The following is a 25098-nucleotide window of genomic DNA, read 5'->3' on the forward strand; positions in this document are numbered from 1 at the left end:
TTTGGAAATTCATTATTTTTTAGATAAAAGAGTGAAACGGGTTTTTTTTCTTTGTCTGCATTTTATTATAATTCATAATAGAGATCTTCATTTCTGACTCTAAAATCATTAGAAATTTTCTTCTCTAACAAGCCTTTGATCTCCCTTATAAATAGTAGTAGAGTGTCTGCCCAGAGTGTGTAGAAATTCAGGTTTGATTCCCGGTGAGGGCACACAGAAGTGACTATCTGCTTCTCCACCCTTCCCTTTCTCCTTTCTCTCTATCTCTCTCTTCTCCTGCAGCCAAGGCTCCACTGGAGTAAATTGGCCAGGTCACTAAGGATGGCACCATGATCTCACCTCAGGTGCTAAAACGGCTCTGGTTGCAACGGAGCACCAGCCTAGATGGGCAAAGGCATCACCTCCTAGTAGGCTTGCTGGTGGATCCTGGTTGGACACATATGGCAGTCTGTCTTTCTGCCTCCCTGATTCTCACTTAAGAAAAATGTAAAAATAAATAAGTAAATAAATAAATAAATAAATACAAGAAGTAAATAATATCAGAACATAATTATGGTCAAGGTAAAAAACATGACACATGATTAAGATTTACCTAGAAATGTAGTTATTAATTCCTACTTTTATAGATTTAATAAGCATTTAGTGAGTATCTTCTTATGTGTAATATAATTGCCAAGTTAAGGAAGAGTAGTATAGTATAAAACAATCTCTGATTTAAAACATGTTATTAATCAGTGCACTACAAAATGCACTAACATTAGTATTATAACATGTAGAAAGCTAAAAGTGTCTTTTTGAGACATCCAAAAATAAAGTAATTTTCAGAAAATTAAAAACTTTGCTTGTGATTTCTTAACTACAAGTAAAGATATTATTTGCTTCATTTACTCCACATCACAATTTTATGACAAAATTTTGTCATTTCTATTTTACAAATGAGGAAACTGAGGCATAGAATGGTTTTGTAACTTATTCTAGTCTAAAAATATAATGATTTGGTCAAAGTCATTTTGCTGTAAGTGACAACGAAAGAGCTAAGACTTGGATCTAAATTTTCTAATCTAGTTTCTTATACACTAAACAATACATCCTCAATATTGAATAATAAAATAAAATCAAGAAATTGAAATAGTTTCTTTTAATTTCCTCTTTATAAAAATTGAAACAACCAATCAACCAACAGATTAAAATTATTTTCTAATACATATTTATGAAGCAGAAATAAAGTTTAGTATCTAATGAGATTGAACAAAATAGCAGATTCAACTAAATAAATGCTACTTATGTGTTATATTTCAAATACAAAAGTACTAATAGGTGATAGTAAAAAAGTGGAACAAGAGGCCCTGGCCAGTTGGCTCAGTGGTAGAGCATCAGCCTGGCTTGTGGAAGTCCCGGGTTCAATTCCTGGCTAGGGCACACAGGAGAAGTGACCATCTGCTTCTCCACCCCTCCCTCTCTGCTTCCTCTCTATTTCTCTCTTCCCCTCTTGTAGTCAAGGCTCCATTGGAGCAAAGTTGGCAAGGGCACTGAGAAAGGCTTCATGGCCTCCACCTCAGGCAATAGAATGGCTCTGGTTGCAAGGATGCAGTAGCCCAGATGGGAAGAACATCACCCCCTGGTGGCGATGCCGGGTGGATCCAGTCGGGCGCATGTGGGAGTCTGTCTCTCTGCCTCCCTGCTTCTCACTTAAGAAAAAAAAAAGTGAAATAAGATATGCTATGAAAAACTAAAAATAAGAAAGTTGTGAGGTTGTACTAATTTCACAAAGATTAGAAAATGCATGTGTATGCTATTGATTTATACAATATATTCTTATAAAAATATTTGAAAATACACTAAAAATATATTAAATATTTGTACCATTAATTTTGGTTGCTAGAGAAATTTATCATTCATATTCAAGTGAGATTCTGTTACTTGTAATATTTAAATTTCAGGTTTTATAATACAGGAATTTTTAGAACTCATGCCCACTACTAAAGAAAGCCATATACTTCAGGGCTTCCTGGCTATGCATTGATATGCTTACCTCCCAACTGGAGAATTAATTTTTTAATGGATAATTTGGTAACATATATATGCAAAACAACTACAGTGTTTAAGTTGAAAAATCACTGGATAACATTTATTCTACGATTTTTAAAGTTAGAAATTTTTATAATACTTCTTTGATGAAAATATTTAAAATTCTTAGAATTCTTAATAATCATGTCTTTCTACATCTTTCTTCTTTACAGAATATAAATGTAAAAGCACTGTATATCAAAGGAAACTTAAAATAGTGACACATTCTTTATGGTAGGTAAATTTCAGAATTGACTGAAGAAAATTAGATTTTCTTTTAGCTCCTTCAGGTATGGAGAAGTGTGTGGGATAATTCTCAACACCTTAAATAAAAATATGAAATTGCTTCAAAGGTGTATCAATGGATATTTAAGACACCGTTGTTAATAGAATTTTATACTCATCTTGTTATATATGTTTAAATGTGGTGTGTGCATCTACATGTATATGAGTGTAAGAGAATAGAACATTTCCCTAACAACCTGAAGATCAAGTCAATTAGCTTCCTTCAATACCTTAAAACAAACCACTTTCTATTTTCAAATTTTGAGCTGAGCCTTATGGCAATTCCCTTTGAAGAAAAGAATGTTGGTAGAGAGGTCAATATACCTTTTATGCTTTTCCCTTAATGAACGAAATTGTACATACATACTCTCTTCCTGGATCCAAAGAGGAAAGAAAAGACAGAACTGATCTAGCAACAGGTGAGTGAAATGATGTTGGTTTTATTAAATTCCCCAATTAAAATATGTATTTTTGCAGCTTTGAATGAAATCACTCAACTCATTAAATAGGCCCTATTATCAACAGAAAAAAATTGTACCTTTATTAGCCTAGGTTATTTAAAATTTTTATAATTCATATATTTGACATTTTCTTATATAACTTTGCTCATTTCTTTGTCAGAACAACTTAGTAAAACTTTACTAGAATAAGTCTTCAGATACATACTTGCAAATTTATTGCCTTTAATGAGATTTGTTCATGTTCTATCTCAGATGAATTTTCTCCATATGCTATTATAACTAAATGGAAGTCTGTGTTATGCAAACAATCTTGATTGCAGTTTGACATTAATATTTGCCCTACTTTTTAGATCTACAAGATTAAATAAATGCAGTCATTCAGAACTCATGTTTTGCAAAACCTAATTGGAATTTGAAACTCAGGCTAAAAATTTTATTCTCTCAAATTAGCATTTACTACATTTCATTGTACTCTGCAGCTTGAAAAAAAATGACACCATATGTTTTTGATTACTTTAGACAACTTTTCAAATAAATATTGTGTAAAAATATTTATACTCAATTTATCCCCACATTTATTAAAATATAAAAGCTTTTACAAAAGAGATTATATTTAAAAATAAACATATGTCATAAGCAAAGTGATTTATATTTGATGTAAAACCCTAAACCCTAGAGATTGAAATGACTGACCTCTAGGTTGGTAATGCAAGATTTTACATGTACAAACAACCAAGAAGAATACAGAATCTTGAAATAGTAGCAGGGGCTGCCATTTAAAAGTTACATGTTCTTCAAGGCATTGTGAAGAACATTTTATATTTAAAAAATAGATACAAAGAGTTTAATTAGAATGTGTTCATTTCTAGTAAATATAAACATACTTTAATTGTTATAGAATAGCTTGTAAATTTTTCTATTTTGTTTGATATACAAAGTTGACTTTCTATTCTCAATTATATGTTCAGTGATCAATATTTCTGAATCATGATTTAAAGCTATCAAGTGATCTATTTTAGAGAAAAACTATTTAAAATTATTAAGTACATATTTCAAATATAAAGAAAAATTTTGACTGTAACTTGTTAGATTTCATGTAGCCATACATGTTGCCAGAAAATACAAACACATTAATGTCATTTATGTCAATACATGCTGAAAAATATGATACTACCACAAAGTGTTTAATACTCTATAACTTATTAAAGTATATTTATATATGAACCATTAAAGATCTACCTCAAATTTAGAGATTCAAATATGGCAGAGAAAATTCTATTTCAATTTTGCATATATTAATATCATAATTTATGTGAGGGTTAATTTCACTTTACTTATTTCATGAAGGTATACCTCTTACAGTTTCAAAAGTCCCTTTCTCTAATTATTTCTCTAAGCTTACTTCATTCTTGCTTTATATACTATCCTGATTCACCCAGGATTTTGGTATAATACTAGCTTGCACTGTAGATACACCTGGATAGTTATTCTGGCTGGAATTCTGGCCCTTAGCTATTAGAACATAAAGAAGATTGATTACATAATTTGTGCGATATAGGACAAAATAGAAAATATGATGTCTGGTGTTAAAAAAATTTAGGAATTTCAAGATGATGACAACAGAGCATTAAACCAAGTACAAGATCTTTTTAAGACTACTGCCTATGAAAGTGCACAAGTTGTTTTCCCATGAACCCAGCCCAAGACCTATATAATAATTGTGAGATTTTCCATTATTGTCTTATCATTTGGATTCCATATTGTTCCAAATTAAACAAAGATTACTTAGTGTCATTCAGTCATAGTCTGCATGCAAGGAGGACTAAAACCTAATAATATTATTTTCAATGTATGTGTATATTTATTCTCAATTTCTCAGAGTATTAATAAACTTTAAAAAGCACAAAGAAAACCAGTTAGGAGGTGACGAAAGACAATTGGACTTTGGGTGATGGGAATGCAGCATAAGTAAATGGCAAAATAACCTAGAGCTGTTTTCTCTGAACATATGTACCCTGATTTATCAATGTCACCCCATTAAAATTAATCAAAAAATTTACTACAATATGCAATTATCTTGTATTATATATACATATTTTAGTAAAATGGACATCGGAAAAGCCTGTTGAAATGGTCATTTAAAGACTGAGTAATGAGTTATCATCCCTAATCAATCAATTATGGACTTCGATTAATGAATCAAAGTAATTTATAGATACTGTTTTGAGTTGAATTGTGTCCTATCCACCACCCCATTTTATATGATGAAATTCCAACTTTCAGTTCCTTGGAATGTGACCATATTTGCGGTAGAATCTTTAAAGAAGTGATTGAAGGAAAATGAGTTCATATGGGTAGGGTCCTAATCCAATACAATTGGTGTCCAGGTAAGAAGATGAGATTAGAGCACAGACATGTACTGATGGAAGACCATGTGAGGTCACAGAGAGAAAGAAGACGGCAATCTGTAAGCTAAGGAGAGGGGCCTCAGAAGAAACCAGCCCTGCAGGCATCTTGATCACAGACATCTAGCTTCTATAGCTGTGAGGAAATAAATTTCTGTTGTTTAAGCCAGTGGTCCCCAACCTTTTTTGGGCCATGGACCGGTTTAATGTCAGAAAATATTTTCACAGACAGGCCTTTAGGGTGGGACGGATAAATGTATCATGTGACCGAGACAAGCGTCAAGAGTGAGCCTTAGATGGATGTAACAGAGGGAATCTGGTAATTTTTTTTTAAATAAAACATCGTTCAGACTTAAATAAAAAAAAAAGCACATTACCTACTTCAGGCCAGTAAGGTACTATTTTTGTTTCTACTGTATTAAATTTTCCTTCATTTGTTAAAATACCTTCTACATAATGTTATTTTTCATCAGAAAAAATAAATCGGACAGTGAAAAATAGAGAAAAAAAGGCAAGCCTTCTTAGGAAAAAAATATTTGTAAGAAACAAAAATAACAAGAACTCATATTTATCATGGTAACTGTTATATATATATATATGGATTCTCAACTATTTTGAACAAATTGACAACTTAGTGAAGGTACTTAAATGTAAAACCTACTTCAAAATCAATAAAACTTTTAAAGTAAAGAATGTTTGATTTTCTTTAGCTGAAAAGATAATAAATTACTACAAGTAATATCTATACATATATATAGATGTCATTCACCACAGTGCTTGAGATCATGGTATATAGCCATGTGACACATAACATTTTGGCAAAAGATAGACCACATTATTACTGTGATCTCATTATATTATAATGAAGTTGAAAAATTCTTATTACCTAGTGATTTCATAGTCATTGAAAGATCATAGCACAATGCGTTACTTACGTGTTTGTAGTAATGGTGGTATAAACAAACCTACAACACTGTCATTAGTAATATATAACTAACATATACAATTATAGTATGCTACTACCTAAGTTTGTGTAAGTACACTCTATGATGTTCATACAACAATAATATCAACTAATATGCATTTCTCAGAATGTATTCCTGTTGTTAAGTGGTGCATGACTGTATATAATTATTTTGTTTTATTAAAATAGCAAACAAATATTGATGAATACAATCAAACTTGATTAATTTTGTATTTAGCATTTTGTAATGAAAAACCGTATCATGCATTTACTATAATTGCCTATAGATTTATAAATGAGATTCTAGTTTGAAAATTTGCATGTCTACTGGAAAAAAAAACTATTTCATTAGAAGAACAATCAAGACTCAGCAAAGTTTTAGCAGCTCAGTTTGCATTTAAATCTGGACCTTGTTTCCACTAACTCATATTTATACAGACATATTTGAAGAGAAATATTATTTAACACATTTAGTTATATGGAATATAAAAGAAAAAATTAAAAATATGAATTCCCATATAAGCCATTATTAATAAATTTTTTACTTTGTTTATTTTTATTATTAAGTGAGAAGTGGGGAGGCAGAGAGACAGACTTCTGTATGTGCCTTCACCAGGATCCACCCACCAAGCACTGTACCAGGTGATGTTCTATTTATCTGGGTTGCTGTTCAGCAATCTTGTCCTGAGACAAGGCCATGGAGCCATCCTCAGTGTTTGGGATCAACTTTGCTGAAACCATTCAAGCCATGGATGCGGGAGAAGAAGAGAGATAGATAGAGAAAGGGAGAGGTAGAGGTGGAAAATCAAATAGTCACTTCTCCTGTGTGCCCTGACTGGGAATAGAACCCAGGACTTCCACATGCCAAGCTGATGCTCCAGCACTGAGCCAACCAGCCAGGGCAACATTATTACTAAATTATTTCATGTTTTGTCATGTTTCTTGAACTGCAGATTCTGGAAATCATTATTGACTCACAAATAGTAAAATATCAAATATAAAAATAAAACGAGTCAATATAAAGAACAGTGAACATAGAGAAGTATTTATTGTCTGTGCTTTGAAAAGTATAAAACAATATTTTTCACCTTTGTAGAGATATAATTAAAATATAACATTGTGAAAATGTAAGATGCATAGTGTTGACTTATATATTATGAATGATTACTGCACATGTATTAGTTAAGATTAGCATCACTTCACATAATTACCATTTTTGTTTTGTGGTGAGAGCACTTAAGATCTACTCTCTTAACCACAATCAAGTATGTATTCCACTACCGTTAACTACAATTGCCATTCTATACATTAAATCCTTAGATGTTACATCTTAAAAATGGAAGCTTGTACATTATGACCAACATTTCCTGCAACCCCTTGTCCCCAACATCTGCCAACTACTATTCCACTCTTTTTGTTTGAGTTCAGTTTTTTAGATTTTAAATAAAATACCATCCAGTGTCATTCTCTATCAGATTTATTTCACTTAACATAATATACCCTCAAGTTACATCCATAACTTAGCAAATGGCAAGATTTTCTTCCTTTTCATGGCTGAATACTATCCCACATCTTCTTTATTCATTGATCTTGTTGTTTTTTTGTTTTTGTTTTTGTTTTTGTTTTTGAGAAGAGAGACAGAAAGATGTCATGGTCCAGCCATAACAAGTCTGTTATGGGGTTCTCGAACAGGAAAAGGTATGGAATTAAATAAATGATAGACAGAGAATTAAAGATATATACATAAAGATGGGTTTGGGAGGACCACATGGCAAGCAGTCTCTACTGCTCCTAAGCCGATGTAATGGAGGCCCCAGAAGCACATCCATCTTTATTCAGGGAAAAAACGTGGTCCATTAGCACTTCAATTGTTTCCAAGACAACTCAAAGACAACCCCCACCATACCATTTAGATCTAACTTTACACCAATAAGAAACTAGCTTCCAGCCTCCTCCAGAGAACATGGGTGGGATAAGCAATAATCAGGTATAGCTCTTTGTTAACCAGGCAGGTGAGATGGGTGGTTAGGCCCAGCACCTATCCCCTGGATATAAAAACACCCTGTTTATATTTCGTTCCCCAACAGAGAGAGAGAGAGAGATAGAGATACAGAGATAGAGAGAAAGAGAAGGGAGGAGGAGCAGGAACTATCAACTCCCATATGTGCCTTGACTGGGCAAGCCCAGGGTTTGAAACCGGCGACCTCAGTGTTCCAGGTCGATGCTTGATCCACTGCGCCACCAGAGGTCAAGCTATTCATTGATCTTGATTTTTGTTTTTTTGTTTTTTTTTGTATTTTTCTGAAGTTGGAAACGGGGAGGCAGTCAGACAAACTCCCGCATACATCCGACCGGGATCCATCCAGCACGCCCACCAGGGGCGATGCTCTGCCCATCTTGGGGCTTCGCTCTGCTGCAATCAGAGCCATTCTAGTGCCTGAGGCAGAAGCCACAGAGCCATCCTCAGTGCCCGGGCCAACTTTGCTCCAATGGAGCCTCAGCTGCAGGAGGAGAAGAGAGAGACAGAGAGGAAGGAGAGGGGGAGGGGTGGAGAAGCAGATAGCCACTTCTCCTGTGTGCCCTGGCTGGGAATCGAACCTGGGACTCCTGCATGCCAGGCCAACGCTCTACCACTGAGCCAACCGGCCAGGGCCGCTATTCATTGATCTTTAACTTGAAAGTCATGTAAATTGTTTCCATATCTTGACTATTGTTTTCCTTTTAACTGTATTTTTAATTAAATGTATTGTGGTAAAATTGGTTAATAAAATTAGTTTTTAATTGTATATTTTTATGATGCATGGGCTATTGTTAATAATGCTACTGTAAACATGGGTGTGCACATTTATATTCAACACCCTGATTTGATCTAATTTCTTATGGATATGTACCCAGAAGTGAAATTGATGGATCATAAGATAGTTTTATTTGTCATTTTTGAGGTGCCTCATATTATTTTTAATAGCACCTGTACTAATTTACAGGGATTCCTTTTTTTTTTTTTTTTTTTTTTTACATCCTCATCAACACTTATCCTAGTATGTGTGTGGTGATATTTAATTCTGGTTTAGATTTGCATCTCCCTAATGATTAAAGATGTAAAACTCCTTATCCTGTACCTGTTGGCCATTATACTTTTGAAAATCTATTTGATTCCTACACCATATTTTTTTCTTTTGCTATTAAAATGTATGAGTTCCTTATAAATTTTAGATATTAAGTTTTTATCAAATATGTTATATATATAATTATACTATTTTTATGTTGACATTTTATTTTCTTTTTTTGCTGTGTGGGAGCTTTATACATTGATGTAATTCAACTTATTTATTTTTGCTTCTGTTGTTTGTGCCTTTAGTGTTATATCTAAAAAAATCATTATCAGGACCAATTTCAAGGAGCTCTTTCCCTGTGTTTTCTTCTAGAGATATTACACTTTCAGGTCTTCTATTTATATCTTTAATCAACATTGAGTAAATTCTTGTGAATGGCATAAGATAAGGTTCTGATTTCATTTTTTTGCATGCCATTATCTAGTTTTTTTATTAACAACTATTGAGAGACTAACCTTTCCCCATTAAAAATTCTTGGACCTCTTGTCAAATATTATTTGACCATATATATAAGGCTTTAAATCTGGACTCTTAATTCTGTTCAATTGTTCTATGTGTCTATTTTTATTTTAATACATACTATTTATTCTATTACAGCTTTGTATTAAACAATATTAAAAATACAAAATTAATTCAAACACTCTTATAAGTCATTTATATGGTAGATCCTCTATATAACATGAGATAACAAATTATTTAATATATCCATATAAACAAAATTATAAGTAGTAAAAAGTTTATATGAAATTACCAAAAACAATATCCCCAATGTAAATATAAATTTTGAAAAATATTTTTGAAAGAGGTTAATTATTTTCTTAATCAATGGACACATGGAGCTAATTAAAAAAAGTACTCACTTTTGAAATGACCTATGCATTTACAATCATCAGAAGGCTTTATAAAACAATTGAGGATTTTAATTGGTATAATAAATTGATGAAATGATCAATAATAACTTAAGGTTTTATTCCATAAAACATAAATTATTTCTGTGTTCCATTTTCTACTTGTAAAAACAAAGATACAAATATATTATTTTTATTCTTTGAAAAATATTTCTCTTTCACAGCACAGTAAACAAGGATCCATTTTCTTGTGTGTGATTTACACTACTGTGATTGTATTTCAAATGATCAATGTAAGTAATTAAACTATTTTTGAAATAAATATAAGGATAACTGTGGATTTTTTACTACATTCACTGTGGTAAACAATATGACAAATAGGCTAGATTTTATTAAGTTAACAGCTTTTTCAGAAAAGTTTTCAGTTTTGAGATTTTTGTGTTAGCTCTGTACTTATTCTTCTCCCTCTCTAACTTAACAGCTTCATTTTTCCAATAATTCATATTTTCTGTGTAACATTTCAAGGAGTTTAGAAATATGTATACAAGGAAAGTCTCATAAGTAATGCACTTTTCACATTTTATTAGGACATATTTGTTCTCCAAATGATCAATATTTCTTAAGAAAATCTTGACAGAATGTAAGCTTAACTTGGCTTCTTTGTGACAAAGGGGCATCGATTGACCTCTGCATAATTCTAAGACACTGCTACAGACGAAAATTAAATGTGTTTTCTGCAGTAGCAAATCCATTCGTGTTGCCATTACATCTGTGCAATTATTATGTAAAAAAATATCTCAATATAAATATATTCCAATATTTATACATTCAGTTTTAAGTTCTTGATCTAAATTTTTTTTGTCAAACATGAAGGCTCAATTATTTTTCTAATCAGATTACTACCAGACTTATAATTGTTTTAGTAACTTCATTACTTTTTTTTTTGTAGCTAAAGGTTGGTTTTTTTCCTTACTTTGAAAAGTCAATTAAGTTTTCACCTAAAAAAAAAATTCCTTTGGAACACAAAAGTAAATAACTTTAGATCTTTAAATCTTTTGAAGTAGTTTATATATAACTGTTTCAATATTGATTACAATTAGAACACTTTAACTATCTGCTTATTTATTTAAGTTGTTCCTTAAGCAAGTTATAATTTATGCTGATAAGTTAATTCTGCTAAAGTTGCAGGAATTCATTTAAAGTGTCTTAGTGTCTTACATAAGCAATGACTGTTTTACTAAACTTAAATGATGATGGTTGGAGGCATTTAGAAGTGGGACATGTATTTGTGTGTTTGTTTTCAAATTATCATCTGAACCAGTAGAAATCAAAGAAAAATGCCAGTAAGATAATATAATTAATTTGATCTCAGTCTCTACAAACACAATTATTTGTCTCCAGAGCCATAATCATTTCTTACTTTTAAAACATAGTAATTAGCCAAGCACACATTTATCTGTTGCAAAAAACAAAAAGAAAAACATTTCCTTGAAATTCTATGCAAATGGGGAAAAATTACAGTTTTAATTTATTTTTTTACTCTAATATTTTGTCTTTCTCTTTTTTATATTATTATTATTATTATTATTATTATTATTATTATTATGGGAGAAGTAGGGAGACAGAGAGACAGATTCCCGCATGTGTCCCACCTAGGATCCCCTTAAGGGGTGATGCTGTGCCCATCTGGGGCCACTGATCAGTTGTTTATCACCTGAGGCGAGACCATGGTGCCATTCTCGGGCCATTTTGTTTGAAGGAGCCATGGTTGTGGAAGGGGGAGAGAAAGAGAAAGAAGAAGGGGGGTGCAGAAGCAAGTGGTCACTTCTCCTGTGTGCCCTGACCCAGAATCAAACAGGGATTTCCACACACCAGGCTGATACTCTCCCACTGAGCTAACACACCAGGGCCTGTTTTATATTTCTCAATCACTCTTTTTATTATTTTTTTAATTTAGAAATTAAATTTAATGGGATGATGTTGATCAGTAAGAGTATATAGGTTTTAGGTAAACATCTTTTTTTTTTGTCTGGTTGATTAATTTTATTTTATTTTTCCAGTTTTGAGATATAAATATATAGCACTGTATAAATTTAAGCATAATTACTCATATATATTGTAAAATGATTGTCACAATAAGCTTAGTTCCCATCTATTATCTCATACAAATATGAAAGAAAAAAATGTTTTTTTTCCTTATGATGAAACTCTTAGGATTTACTTTCTTAACAATTTTCAAATATACCATATAGTATTGTGATAGTCATCATCTTGTACATCATATTCCCGATTTTTATTATCTTATAATTGGAAGTTTGTATATCTTTTGACCATTGTCATCCCGTTTCTCCCCTCCCCATCTTCCACCTCTGGTAACCACAGAACTGATCTCATTTTCTTTGAGGTTATTTTTTTTATTTTTTAGCACATAAGCATATTTATTTTCTTAATTCCAGCTCTATATTAATATATCCATTTATAAGCATAACATTGAAAACTAACTTTTTTATTATTAATTTTAAGTTATTGTGTTAACATGAATTCAAGTGTTCCATTCCTTCACCCCCACACAGTTGGCCCCAATTGCCTGCTTCTCCCCCTTCCCTTTGGGATTTGCTGTCCTGTTATCTGTATCTATGTGTTATGTACATATAGTTTCACTAATCCTTTTACCTTCTCTGATCCCATGCCCCTTCCCTCTGACAGCTGTCTCTCTGGTCTCCGTAACCCCAACTCTGCCTCTATTCCATTCCTCAGTTCACTTTATTCATTAGATTCCACATATAAGTGAGATTATATGATAATTTTCTTTCTCTGCCTGGTTTATTTCACTTAGCATAATAATCTCCAGGTCCTTCCATGCTATCGCAAACATTTCTATAGTGTTTGAACTGTTGATTATGTCTGTGCCCATCACCCAAAGTCAATTGTTTTAAATATTAGAGAAAATAGCACAGATTTATCCTCCAAGGAACTTTTCTACCACATATTTTAAGAAGTGTATACAGACTACAGCTTATGATCTGAAATTTTGTCTATTCAGATGGTTTAAGCAAAATTCAATAATCACTCTGTCTTTAAATAGCAGAATGTTATGTACACAGAACATGCTTATTTTTATAACACACAGGTAACAAGCACTGGTTCTTTTCCATTAATATTCATATTGATGTCTGTTTTTCTTAGAGTACTAAAATCATTTGGTTAAAAATGTGACTATGGAAATATGTTTAATCTCACAATGTGTAATATTATTTATTCCAATCAAATTCTTTTGAATCAGCAGATTGCACTAATGATTACATTATGTAAAATTAATTTTTAGAAATATGATTGCTAGATTAGGTTATATACATTTAAAATATTGATTTACATTGTTAAATGGCACTCCAATGAAGATGAGGCATTAGATACTTCCATAAAATATATGAAAGTACCCGTTTACTCACACCCTCAGTAATGTTGGTTAATATAAGTGTATATAAATTTTGGTCTACCTAATAACAAAAAAATGGCCTCATTTCATTCTGATTTGCTGTCCTGCATAATTAGGGACAATGAGGGTCTTGTCATGCATTTATGGACCATTTGCATTTCCTCCACCTTGAATTGTCCTTGTATATCTTCAGTCATTTTTCTTTAGGCAATAAGCCTTTTTCTTCTTACATTGCTGGTGATATGTATATAAGACTTGACTCTTTGTCTGTAATATAACTTATAAACATTTTCTCCCATTAATTGAATTGCTTTTTGATATTTTAGAACTTTTTATTTTAAAATAATTTTAGACGTATTGAAAGGTTTCCAAAATTGTACAGAGAATTTCCATATACCTATCCCTTAACTTATTCTCCTGTTACCCCTTTACGTGATAATAGCACAATTACAGAAATAAAAAAATTACCATTCACACAAATCTATGAATCTTATTCAAATTTCACTACTGTCCACATGACTATACATTTACTGTTCTACAAGCCAGTCCACTACCTCATATTGCATTAGTTATAATATCTCCTTAATCTCCTCTGTTTGTTACATTCTTTTCTTGCCTTTCATGACCTTGACACTTTTCAACATTAGATTTTATTTCCCTAGAACAATACAAAACTCAGAAGAAAAACTGGATACGAATTATATTTTCTAGCATATGGATTAAGTAAGGCTTTGTTTAGATAGCCAAAGCTTTTACACAGTGTAAGAATTTCTTTAAATCTGTATTTGAAAACAAATAATATAGTCTATGTTTCTTAGAAGTCTGAGGTAATCTCTTCTAATGGTGCTTCTTAAAGTGAGCTCATCAACAAACACAAACAAAAAGAATTAGAAAGCATGTGTTCACATTAAAGTTAGAAAGCTCAGAATGAAAGGAGAATGGCCTCAGAAAGCTTGAATTTAAAAGAATAGATTTTTCTGGAGGAAGGTAATGCTGAGGTGGGGCCTGAACACAAAATTGTGATTGTCATATGCCTGGAGACATTCCCTCTTGTAGAGGGAAAAAGATGCCTCACATGTCATTTTAGTTTAAAGCATCCCAGGCAATTTTTGTTCGAAGACCTAGCCAATTATTATTTAAACATGTGTTACTCATTTGAACTCATCTGGTAAAGGTGTGTGTTTGAGTGTACCTTAAACATGAGTGTCCTCATTCTTATGACAGAGTTGAATCCAACCTTATGGATAAAATCCATCATCATAGGAATGAAGCCCAAAACTGGTTGAAGTTTCCTTTCTTTGATATGAAAATCCGTATGGACCAAGCCTAATCTGGATGAAGTTCTCCTCCCTGAGATGCTCCTTGTAGACAAGAGGCGATGAAAAACTGAAACCCAAATCTCTGAATTGTAAACAAATGGAGACATAAATTGTTGTGTTTGAATCTCTCACTTGGTTGAATGGAAGCCAACAAACAGAAAAACAGTGCTCTAATAAAGTCTAGAACTTAAACCAAAGAGGAAGTTTTGGGTCTAGGAAGACTTAACCCTGATTGATAGGGCTACAGATAAAGACCATCAAAAACAGTGGTCTCCCCTCCTTCCTCTCTGTCTCTCTCTTCCCCTCCTGCAGCCAAGGCTCCATTGGAGCAAAGATGGCCCGGGCGCTGGGGATGGCTCCTTGGACTCTGCCCCAGGCGCTAGAGTGGCTCTGGTCCCGGCAGAGCGACGCCCTGGAGGGGCAGAGCATCGCCCCCTGGTGGGCGTGCCGGGTGGATCCCGATTGGGCGCATGCGAAAGTCTGTCTGACTGTCTCTCCCCGTTTCCAGCTTCAGAAAAATACAAAAAAACAAACAAACAAACAAAAAAAAAGAGTGGCCTCCTGCTTTTACCTTGCATAAACCCCCGAAGACACCAAGGATCAGGAGATAGTCACCCTGTGGTCTCACCACTGCCGCCATTATAATAAACTAAAATTACCATATTTTTCACTCCATTAGATGCACTTTTTTCCCAAAAAAGTTCAAGGCAGAAATGTCGTGTGTCTTATGGAGCAAAAAATACAGTATTTGCCTGACCAGGCGGTGGCGCAGTGAATAGAGTGTCAAACTGGGATGCAGAGGATCCAGGTTTGAGACCCCCGAGGTCGCCAGCTTGAGCGCGGGCTCTGGTTTGAGAAAAAAAAAAAAAAAAAAAAAAGCCAACCAGCTTGAACTCAAGGTCCCTGGCTCCAGCAAGGGGTTGGTTACTTGGTCTGCTGAAGGCCCGCGGTCAAGGCACATATGAGAAAGCAATCAATGAACAACTAAAGTGTTGCAATGCACAATGAAAAAAAAAACAAAAAACTAATGATTGATGCTTCTCATCTCTCTCTGTTCCTGTCTGTCTGTCCTTGTCTATCCTTATCTCTGACTCACTCTCTGTCTCTGTAAAAAATAAATAAATAAAAAATTTTAAAAAATACAGTAATTTATTAAATATTTTAACACACCATTTGGTTCAAAATATTTTTTTCTTATTTTCCTCCTTAAAACCCTAGGTGTATCTTATTGTCAGGTGCATCTTATGGAGTGAAAAATATAGTAATTTTAGACAAAAAACACTAAATGTAAACATTTATTTGAACAAAAGGAGTTGCAGCTCAGTAGACACAAATTCAGGTAAAAACCTAAATTGTGTTTCACTGAGACAAAGGGAAAGTAAACTTTCAAAGTAAAAGTTTCTACTCAGTTTTTCAATTAGGTCTGTTTTATGTAAATTAGTTATGCAAATTGTGCAGTTCTGATTGGAAGAGGTAGGTCTTACTCCATTGCTAGAAAGACAACACCAGGGTATTTCTGCAGTGGTTGACTCAGATTACATAAACAAGCTGGCATAGTATGGGAAATTGAAAGTTCAGTCTGAGGCCCTTTCCAGTATAGAGCATATGAGGAACCCTTGTCAACAAATGGCTGTTAGGTTATTATTTTCAGAAAAATTGGACCTTTGGTTTACCATGAGAGCTCATTTCAGCGGATAAATTCATTCTTTATGGTCACTTCTTTCTTCTTTTGGTACACACCACAAGTATGTATATGTGTATATATATGTATATTTATGTATATATATGCCAGTTATAATTTTATTTATATACATATACCACAAGTATGTATATGTGTATATATATGTATATTTATGTATATATATGCCAGATCCAATTTTATTGGATATATGTATATATAAAAATATATAAATATACATATAAAATAGAAATATAGAAATATAAAAATAATTATATATATATTTCCAGTCATCTGGATATTAAGGTTCTAATGTTACAAAATTTATATATTTTGAAATCAGCATTTGTCACCTTAAACGGAAAACATTCAGTGGAATGTAATGTATAATATTTTAGACTAATTTAATATTAATAGTATGCTAACAACATCACCTTACTCTACCATTAAATAAAAAGTTTTTATTTAATAAAATTATATAACATGTTCTCCATCAATGCATATATATGTACATACATAATATATAAATATAATTAATATAAATAAATATGATATTCATATTGAAATGATAAGTGATAAATTATGGCAGTTTAAGTTGCTATTTAAACTCATTACTAAGTTAAATGTAACCATGAAACATTAATACAATTATATATTATATCTCTAGGCATATAGTACTGTATATCTTTATAAATCTATAAGATTTTATACAAGGGCTTGGAGTAAATAGGAGAGTAAAAATATTTCACATATTTTTATGATAAAATATTTTGTCAAACTATCTTTATTCTTGATTTTTCTTACTAAGTGTGCACGTTTTATGCATAAATATTATGTGGAGTTAATTAACAAAAGCACAGTTGAATTGCTACAGTTGCTATGTGCTACATCAACATTTGTATACATTTGGAATTCACTTGGAAAGAGAGAAGGAAAATAAATTTAGGGTTTTTTAATTAAAATCTGAAAAGTGTTTGAAAATGAAAAATTCTATCATAATATTTATCTTCTGCATGCTTTTATGAAGCAAATTTGAATTCAACAGCTTTCACAGTACAGTACCAGAGATAGTCTCTCAAGAACCACTTTTAGTTTAAGGTTTGTTTAAAATCGGTTAATAAATGAATGACCTTTCAAGATTGCTTCTAGGTTTATCTTTCAATAAACATCTCTAGAAGAAGAAAAGGAGGAATAAGATAGTTTGATCTTAACTTTATATATATATATATATATATATATATATATATATATATATATATATATATATATAATGTTTTTCTAAAAATGTGTGTGATGTAAATAATTATATACCAAGTTATGTTCTCTTAGCTATAATTTCAAATCTGTGTTTGCCACAGGAGATATTTAGCTCTAATATATAATAAGTGCTTCACTTGAGAATTTTAACATTCATTTTAAATAGCTGTATACCTTTGTGTATAGCTTACACTTTTAAAACGTAAGCTATAAAGGCATTTAGTTTAAATTGTAGGCAACTTAGAACATATGTCACCTCTCATTGAAAGCACACACTCACACAATAATCTATTTTAAAATGGAGAGCCCATTAAGTCCTAGGTTTTACTAAGCATTGTTGATATAAAAATGTTAAAGTATTAGTCACTGCCTAGTGAATGATGTCAGCAAGTAGGTGAAGTACAAAGTTTTGGACCCTTTCACTCCACACAAACACATAATTCAACAACAAATCTAGGACAAAATCCTTTTGTGAAAATTCCAGAAACTAATTGCAAGGAACCACCAACACCTCAGTTGAACCTGAAAACATATTCAGTAAAACCACTAAGGAGGTTTCTGAACACCCTCTTGCACAATACCTACCCATGACACAGTATCATATGATCAAAACATCCCCTAAACCCAGCTTTCTTCAGGGGAAAAAAAGTGTTGGTTTATGCATTTGCCTTTCCAAATGTTCTGAGAGTGCTCTGCACAGAACTGGATTATGTATCATCACATATGTAGTTATGGTAAGCTTATAATTGCCTAGCCACCCGGGGTAGAATAGAGATAGTGGGATAAACTGCTGAACATCATTAATATTCATAACTGTTCAGCATAAAATGAACATAAAAAAAAAATCTTAGCTCTTATTTTCTTTCAAGGAGAGTAAGTTTGGTCCATGAGTCTAATATGCCAACTTCTCCAGGTAGATACAAAGAACATGCATCAGTTTTAGCAATAGTGTGGGCACATGAAGTAGAAAAGAGACTGTGGCTTGGGATTTCATAATTCTTCTCTCCATCTCAGCATAGTCCAAGCAAGAAAAAAAAATACATAACTACTTTCTTTAATATGAGGAGGGAAAGAGATGATCTATATATCCAAAACCATAACTTTTCTAGAGGGTTTCCAAAAGACTGATTCTATCTTGCCTACCTCAGTGTTGACAGGATATGGCGTAATCTAGCTATATGTGGGAAAGTGAGAACACACAAATAGATTGTGTTAGCAGTTAACAGCGGTATTCACTCCAAGTTAAGCACAGAAAAAACACATTTAAAAAAATCTAGCTCTAAGCTTCTACCTAAGGAGGGAATGGAACATCCAAAATCCACTTTGTTGCTGGGCTACTAAAGAAATTGGACTTAATGCATCTTCTGATTAACTTGTAAGATATTCCATACCATAGATACATGGGGACTATTTATAAAAAAAAACAGAAAATAAGTTGGAATATCATAAAAGTTTGATAAGTACCCAGAATCTTTGAAAAGGCTGATTGGTCAGGGTCTTCTCCTGTAGAAAACCAGTATCTAAAAAGTAGGAATAGTGACCACATTGCCTAATGCACAGAAACCAACACAGAGTGTCAGAGAAAATAAAGTAGGTAAAGATGTTCCAAACAAAGTAACAGAAAAAATCTCAGTAACCAATCCTAACTAAAAAGAGTTATAGGACTTACTTGACAGATAATTTGAATAACTGTCATAAAGATACTCATGAACGTAGAGGGAGCAAGGCATGAGCAAAGTGAAAATTTTAACAGAGAAAATAAATTAAAAAGTACCAAATATAAATCATGGACCTTAAAATCATAATCAGTGAAATGAAAAAAAATTACTAAAGTGTTTCAGCAACAAACTAAATCAAGCAATGTAAAGAAACAGCACATTCAAAGTATGTCATTGGAAATAATAGAACCAGAGGAACAGTAATAATAACAATAACAATAATTAAAAAAATGTGAATAAAGCTTGAGGCTATTACAGGTCACTATCAAATGGACCAATATATACATTACTGGAGTCCTAGGAGGAGACAGAAAGGTCCAAAAATCATATAAAAGTATAAAATAGCTGAAAATTTTTCAAATCTGGAAAAGCTAATTGACATCCAGATTCAAGAAGATCAAAGGAAACAAAAAAAGATAAACTCAAGAAAATTCAAATTTAAGCACATAATAAACAATTTGTTAATAGTCAAATACTGAGGGAGAATTTTGAATGTAGCAAGGGAAAAGAAACACCATATACAAGAGAATCACAATAAGATTATCACTGGATTTTTCAGCAGAAACCTCAGGCTAAAAGGCGGTGGAATGCTACGTTCAAAGTTATTAAAGGAAAAGAATACCAAATAAGAATGCTAACTATACTTGACAAAACTCTCCTTCAAAAATAAAGGAGAAATAAAAAAATTCCAAAACAAAAAAAGAGGGAGTTTACCACAACTAAACTTTCCAAGAAATTCTAAAATAAATTATTCATGTTGTAATCAAAGGAAGCTAAACAGCAACATGATAGAATGAAGTATGATATTCATTCTTAAAGGTAAACATATAGATGTAGGCATAATTCTGAATTACTGCAATGGTGATAAGTAAAATCTTTTAATTCTAGTAAAAGAATTAAAAGACAAAAGTAATTTAAAAAATAGATGTCAAATTACAGAAAATAACAAGAGATGTAAATCACGACAATAATAACATAATGTGTGGGAGGAAGTAGTATAGTTATTTTATGCAAACACCCTTAAGTTGATATCAATTTAAAATAGACTGTTATAACTTTAAAACAGTCTTATGTAAGCCCAAGGTAATTACACAAATATACATTTAAAAATTATACAAAAGAGAAAAGACTAAAATCTGATCAACACCCCCTCAAAAAAAAAAAAAAAAGAAACACAGGAAAATGCAACAATGGAGGACAATACCAACAAAAAATTAAAAGATAAACAGAAAATAATTATAAAGTAGCAATGATATATACTATCCTATTAATAATTAATTTAAATATATATGAATTAAATTCCTCAATAATAGAATGACTTAATAGATAAAAAATAAGTCAGAGAAAATATTTGTAATCCATATATCTGATAAGTAGTTAATCTTTAAAATATATGAACAACATTTCTATATTGTTTGCTGTGTTCACCACAAGTCAAATTTCCTTTCTTTACCATTTATTACCCCTTACCCTCTTCTATTTCTCCTTATCTTTCTTTCTTATAATTCCCATATTGTTGTCTATGTCTATGAGTTTTGTTTTGTTTTGTTTTGTTTTTTTCTGAAGTGAGAAGCAGGGAGGCAGAAAGACAGACTCCCGCATGCACCCAAATGGGATCCACCAGGCATGCCTACCAGAGAGCAATGCTCTGCCTATCTAGGGCATCACCCCATTGTAGCAGGATCCATTCTAGTGACTGAGGTGGAGACCATGGAGCCATCTTCAGCACCTGGAGCCAATGGAGCCTTGGCTGTGAGGAGGGAAGGGTGGAGAAGCAGCTGGATGCATCTCTTGTGTGCCCTGGCTGGGAAACCCAGGACTTCCATATGCCAGGCCAACACTCTACCATTGAGCCAGCCGGCCAGGGCCTGTTTTTAGTTTTTTGGATTTTTTTGTTTTTGCTTAATCCCTTTTCTTTCCAAGAGCTGCTAGTCTGTTCTCTGTATCTATGAGTCTGTTTCAATTTTATTAGTTTATTTCGTTCATTAGATTCCACATATGAGGGAAATTATATGATACTTGTCTTTCTCTGACTGGTTTATTTAACTTAGCGTAATATTCTCTAGGTGCATCCATGCTGTCACAAAGGGTAAGATTTTATTTTTTTCCTTTCTTTTCTTTATTTTTTCTCTTCTTTTCTTTTCTTTTCTGTTCTTTTTTTTCCCTTTTTTATAGCTGAGCAGGAGTCCATTGTGTAAATGTACCACAACTTTTTTATTATTTTTTTTTCTTTTTTTTTTCTTTTTTTCTGAAGCTGGAAACAGGGAGAGACAGTCAGACAGACTCCTGCATGCGCCCCACCGGGATCCATCCGGCACACCCACCAGGGGCGATGCTCTGCCCACCAGGGGGCGATGTTCTGCCCATCGTGGGCGTCGCCATGTTGCGACCAGAGCCACTCTAGCGCCTGAGGCAGAGGCCACAGAGCCATCCCCAGCACCCGGGCCATCTTTGCTCCAATGGAGCCTTGGCTGCAGGAGGGGAAGAGAGAGACAGAGAGGAAAGCGCGGCGGAGGGGTGGAAAAGCAAATGGGCGCTTCTCCTGTGTGCCCTGGCCGGGAATCGAACCCGGGTCCTCCGCACGCTAGGCCGATGCGCTACCGCTGAGCCAACCGGCCAGGGCACCACAACTTTTTAAAATAATCTACTGATGAGCACTCGGGCTGCTAAATGGGGAATAAATGGTGATGGAAGGTGACTTGACTTGGGGAGACAATCATACAATACAGTATACGTATGATGTATTATGGAATTGTGCACCTAAAACCTATGTACTTTTACTAACCAATGTTATCTCAATAGATTTAATTGAAAATAATAATAAAATAACAAAACAGCCTTGAAGAAATAAAAATTAATATATAGAAACAATTTTAATTAACCAATAGCAAACACATAATAAAACTAACCACAGTAAAAGAAACTAAAAACTTAAGTGAGGCACAGAAAAAAAAATGGTATGTTCTCATTTATATTTGGGATGTAATGAACGAAGTGAACTGAGGAACAGAATAGAGCCAGAGGTGAGGTCACAGGAAGCAGAGGGACAGCTGTCAGAAGGAAGGGGTATGAGGGGATGGAATCAAAGAACATGAAAGGATTAGCAAAATTATATATACATGACACAGAGATACAGTTAACAGGACAGCAAAGCCCCAGAGGGAAGGACAGATGAAGGTTAAGGGAGGCGGGAAAATAGGTGAAATGTGGGATATGGAGGTGGGGGTTTGTGTGTTATATTGAATGAGACACTTGAATTCATGTTAACAAAATAAATTAAAATTAATAAAATTATTAAAAAAACTTAAATAGGCACTTATTAAAAGAAGATATACAAATGGTGAACAAGTATATAAAACATCACTAACTGTCAAAAAAATGCAAATCAAAACTACATGTAACAAAATGGTTATCATAGGGAAAAAAGGAATAAAGTGTGGATAAAAATGGAGAGCAGACCTGTGGTGGCACAGTGGGATAAAGCGTCGACCTGGAAGTGCTGAGGTCGCCGGTTCGAAACCCTGGGCTTGCCTGGTCAAGGCACATATGGGAGTTGATGCTTCCAGCTCCTCCCCCCTTCTCTTTCTCTTTCTCTCTCTCTCTCTCTCTCTCTCTCTCTCTCTCTGTGTGTCTCTCCTTCTCCTCTTTAAAAATGAATAAATAAAAAAAATAAAGTTTAAAAAAAAAATGGAGAGCAACTGGAACACTTGTCCACTTGGTAGAATTATAAAATGGTAACTTAGTATGCAATAGAACATGGATTTTCCTCAAAAACTAAAAATAGAATTACCATATAATCCAACAAGCCCATGTTTGGGTATACATTTTAAATAATTGAAACTAAGACCTCAAAGAATTATTAATACTTACCTGTTCATTGCAGTAATATACACAATAGCCAAGATGTGAAAAAAAAATTAAATGTTCATTGACTAATGAATGGATGAATTAATTTTTATGTATATTCAATGGAATGTGTTAAATAGTCAAATTTATAGAATCAGAGTGAAATGTTGGTTAATAGGCTCTGGGTTTATGGAGATATGAGAAGGTCCTAAAAGAAGGGAATAAATTTAGTTAAACACAATGAAGAAGATTTAGAGATACTGTACATTTTTTTCTATACGAAACAAACTGTATGCTGTGCTTAAAAATTTAAGAGGGTAGATCTCATATTCAGTTTTATTACCACAATAAAATATTTTTTAAACACTCAGTCTCTGCCATTGGTAAATTCATAGTTTATTATATACAAAAATATACCATTTCTATTATTTTTGTAGCATTAGAAACTTCTTTGTTCTAGAGAAATTTTAATTTTATCTTGTTTACCATCTTTATTTCCCATGATAACGTAATTTTTGGAAGAGGTACAAGAATATATATTTTGATTTTAAATCTAATTTCTTTAAATTGTCTAGTACAGATTTATCAAAATTTCCATGTAAAATACAAGCAATTAAAATATAAGTGCTTATAATTAATCCCATTACATAGATGACATTCTGATGTCTGTTAGACAAGATTTATTACTGGCTCACTGACTATCTCAGAAAATGTTTGAGGTCCACAGTATGAGCTGGGTTTACTCTGCAGTAGCTTTCAAATCTTCTGCGACTTTATTACAAATATTTATAGATAAGATATTCTGACATTTAAACCTAACCAGAGCTTCACTTTCTTCAGTGTTCAAAAACAAAATTATTTGAAAAGCATACACAGAAGAAGGTTTAAAAACACTATAGAAGACAGTGTTCTGTATTAAGAAACATACTATTTTCATAGATGTGAGTCCTGGGTCTGTAGTTCTAGGCTTTCAGTTTCATTTTAAATGTCTACTTTAAATATTATAGTTAACTTGATTTTTAAAAAATTTCTAATAAATATTACCAGTCAAAATTGGAAGCCATTTTATGATGATAGAATCATCAAGGATAGGGTACTAGATGGGGTGTATTTTCATCCTGTTTAGGCCACTTTGAGACCTTGGAGGAATAACACTCTGTAAGGGGGGTTAATTCTTCACTTCCAAACAATGTTACATGGCATATGAGTTACAAAGGATCCAATTACAATAAAAGCTTCCATATTAAATATATTTGAGAAATGCTACACCACATTTTCATCTTGTAGAGTCAAGAAGTACTCTAGCTCTTTTAAAAGCTCTGAGAAGGCCCTGGCCGGTTGGCTCAGCGGTAGAGCGTCGGCCTAGCGTGCGGAGGACCTGGGTTCGATTCCCGGCCAGGGCACACAGGAGAAGCGCCCATTTGCTTCTCCACCCCTCCGCCGCGCTTTCCTCTCTGTCTCTCTCTTCCCCTCCCGCAGCCAAGGCTCCATTGGAGCAAAGATAGCCCGGGCGCTGGGGATGGCTCTGTGGCCTCTGCCTCAGGCGTTAGAGTGGCTCCGGTCGCAACATGGCGACGCCCAGGATGGGCAGATTATCGCCCCCTGGTGGGCAGAGCGTCGCCCCATGGTGGGCGTGCCGGGTGGATCCCGGTCGGGCGCATGCGGGAGTCTGTCTGACTGTCTCTCCCCGTTTCCAGCTTC

Source organism: Saccopteryx leptura, chromosome X (genome assembly GCF_036850995.1).
Source record: "Saccopteryx leptura isolate mSacLep1 chromosome X, mSacLep1_pri_phased_curated, whole genome shotgun sequence".
Classification (NCBI taxonomy): Eukaryota; Metazoa; Chordata; class Mammalia; order Chiroptera; family Emballonuridae; genus Saccopteryx; species Saccopteryx leptura.